This window comes from Dreissena polymorpha, chromosome 11, assembly GCF_020536995.1.
Source record: "Dreissena polymorpha isolate Duluth1 chromosome 11, UMN_Dpol_1.0, whole genome shotgun sequence".
Taxonomy (NCBI): Eukaryota; Metazoa; Mollusca; class Bivalvia; order Myida; family Dreissenidae; genus Dreissena; species Dreissena polymorpha.
Window position 1 is genome coordinate 52,456,089 of NC_068365.1, and position 3,998 is coordinate 52,460,086.

Sequence of the window (3,998 nt, forward strand, 5' to 3'; positions counted from 1 at the left end):
TTCACGTCAAATACGTTTTCTCAGAATTCATTCAAAACTAAACTCCAAGCTTACATTTATAATGGTTTTGATTACACGAATCTTATATTTAATTTTATCTCGAACGACTGAGTACTTAACATGTAGTCCTGTCAAGAACCATTATGTCTTTGTGAACCTATTATATCATTCCATGTCAGTCGTTTATTATAAAACAAAATATAAGAGTAACAATACATATTACCAAACAGTTCTTAAACAGATTACCAAACGACATGTTTATGATGTAAGCACAAAGCCTACTTTGTTCATGTAGTAAAAACCATATGTTTGTATGTATTTTGCTTTCGTGTATAGCTTAATATATTATATATTACGCCCCATTGGTGCAAAAAGGTGCCATGTGACATTAAAATTAATAATCAGATGGTACCATTTTTCACCAATTGGGCGATAGTATGTGAGATCATTATTGATTTTGTTTATTTGTTATGCGCTTTTAAATTATAGAGAGGACATTACAAGTTAAGTTTCAGCATTCAATGCAGTCGTTCCTCTGGGTCAACCGGAAATTAAAAACTTTGGTTCAATAACGTATTTATTATTTATATACATAACAAAAAGCTTTAGAATGGGTGCATTTTTTAAATGTTTATTTTTGTAAAAATGTTATTTCCTTTGAATACTTTGTCTCCATAAAAGCTGCGATAACAAGTCTGTAAGGGGCAATATAAAGCACAATTTGTCCTATTTTTTTGCAAAACATCGATAATCATGTTTTACGTAATAAATATTGATGGAGCCTAATTTGTATGAATTGGGACAGTCAGCGTTATTGCAAATGACCATTGTTATACATGTAGCAATAAGCGAACACTATGTAAAAACCATGATATATCAATACAGAAAAGTCTAGCATGTTTATGAACAGAAAATACGTTAACAAAAACTATGCCAATATTTTCGGTCAATTATTAGGCGTCTATTAATCAACAATATTGAACTATGTTATAGTAACTATGTTTAAAGTTTGAACGTTGCTAAATGGTTCACATATCTGAATTTTGGAATTTTTCACAGAAACAAAAACATCGGTGCAAGTTATGATTTTGATTCATCGCATATGATTTCTCTGGTTTATAGTTTGTAATTTACGATACTTTAGTCATCCATAAAGAACAACGATTTATCATGTAAGTAAATTTAGAATTGTTCACATAGTCATCAAAGGAGACAATCTTAGTGTTATAGCCTAACTTGTTTATATAATGGTTTGTCAGGCTAAAATTGTGCAAAAAGGCTTTCTTCATTTTCCTATAATAGTACGACATTCCACTGTGAGAAGTTTGGCGAGTTTGTGATATCTGATAAAAAAACATTCTTTGACAGATCATTTATCAGCTACGAGCAAACTTACACTGTAAACTCGTCTTTATATTTATTTCATAAATTAATGTGCTTGCTTCTTTGTTTTATTGAATAGCGACAGATCGAAAATATCAAAGCATCTAATCGAAATACGAAATTGCACTGCATTGAACTTTTGTTATTTTTGGATGCGGAGCAAGACTTAAATAATATTCAAATATGACTTTGTTTTAAATCAATGATTTTAAATGCAATTGAGTCCTACACGCGACCGGAACATTACCGATCGATCTTCACTGTAGCAGCGTTTTTTTTAGATTTTTTCCAAGACTTCAAGTACTGGTTCTTTACTTTAAACTGGCTCGATGATGTCTTAATTAACCTGTGACTTCTTATCAAGCAGATCAGAAATAATCAGTTTCACACAAAGCGCAATGTCTATCAGACCAGTCTGTGTAAATGTATGTTCAGTATTGACGCGTCTGAAGAAATATATTTTTCTAAAGAACATTCGAATCAAGAATACTATGCGGTACGTGTACGTGTCTACCTTAAATATTCGTTTTAATTGTTATTGAATAAGCCCATACCAGACGTTTTCAATAATTTGCATTGCAATTCATCATGTTGGATTTCATATGGGAATAGGACACACGCTAAGATCGATTCAATCTGGTAAGCCATTAGGATTGCAGGAGGATCTAGATGCGATGATTAATGAGTTCGACATTAATTTCTTTCGATCTTCTCATCCCTGTGGCCGCACGTTGAACTCAATTTATTGGTAAGTTAATTGCAGAAAGCAATACCCGAGGTGCGTATGACGCGTATTGTATACATTTCAGAATTCAACATGTATATTGCAAATGTAATGTCAAGATTTCATTGCCATTTATTTCCATTAACGCATATACATTTAACCTGCACAACGCAAACCAATGAGATGATTTCACAATAGTGCATTTTGCTGTTTAAAGATAGCAACTTACCATATATAAATTAACGGCAGTTGTATGGTACTCATTAAAATTCATTTTCGCAATTAAGATACCTTTTTCAGTTTATCGATTCTAAGTGAAACGTTATAATGGATGTTTCCATGAGACTTTATTTGAAACAAAATCACTTAAAATGATCATGTAACAGTAGTGTCGTACAACAGGGTTGTTGCGCATCTATATGTTTACGATTATCTCATGATGTTTTGCTTCAAATAGCTCAGTTTTCCAAGTGAATTAGTTAATTTAATCAAAGATATATTGTTATTGTTATTCCTTTCATGTATCACGGTGGCTATATACTAGTTAACTCAAATCTTAAGAATTGACAGTGGATCTTTTAAGAGTATAATGTGATGGCATACTTGATGATTTTAAACAACAGACAATGAAAGAAAATTTATTTTAAAATCAAAGTATATGGTAAATGTATGCAAGCTTGCATTAACAAAATCAGTTCAATATTGCTGAAGTTTCTCAATGTTCAAAATGTGTCGGAGAAATTTACAAACTACTTTGATAATGTGACAGCGTTAGTTTTGATTAAAAATGACAAAAAATTCATTCAGTATCTGTCTTGGTATATGAAAGTGAAATTTGTTGTATGTTAATAATTCGTAGAGTACACTAGATGTCACACGATATGATTATGTATCTTTAAGTGAGCTGACCTTCAAGTATGACTTTGACTTGGTGCCGAACTTATGTTACGATACTTCTCGAAGTAATGGCTTGAACACAGGCTACTAAGCAAACACACAGGAGTTTACTTTCAAATCTCTGCACATTTTTTTCAATTAAGTAAGTGGTCAAAATACCTGATATATGCAGATTTATACAGATCATTTCCTAAACAAGTTAAAACGGCTGTTATCAGTTAAATGACTTCAAGGCGCTGAGTTTCTTTCTATACAAAAATTAGTTTACCCCGAAAAAAAAATCTGCCCAACACTTTTTAACGGACTATGTATTTTTTGCAGGCTATCGATTCATGTTCTACTAAAATACTCCTGAGACATACTTGTTCATAAATTTATTCATAGAAAAAACGTTTATAGACAATGTTCATGAACTGCGTTCCAGCCATTCAGCTAAATCACGTACATTGTATGTATAATTTTTTAGTGTATCGTACTACATTTAAATATAGCTTTTTGAAGTAGCCCATTGAATTAGAATACAATGGTGGTCGTATATGTGTATCTGTTGTCGACGCAATGGATGGTAATTCGATTTTCAATATACAAGTACCAACCGGAACATAAAATACTGGATCATTTGAACGAGCTTAAGTTTTATATGATGAATTTTAGTGTTTGTATCACCATTCTATTTAATTGATTATGAAGTAATTAATCATCAACAAACACCATAGAAAATTTTAAAAAACGATTTCATAAAATACTACGTTTAAATACTTTTGTTAAGTTTGAAACTCAAATAATGAGAGCAAGCAAACGTCTGCGATACATTTTCCTCCGAGACTGGCAGAAAGTTTTTTAATTAAATATGTGTATCCTCCGTGGCTGACGACATGGATCCTGCTTCCGTCGATCTGTTATTGATATTAACATGACAAAGGCTCTTCTTTAGCGTTGCTATACCAGCATATAAGGTAAATGACGGTAAGTATGTTCGTAAAATACGAGAACA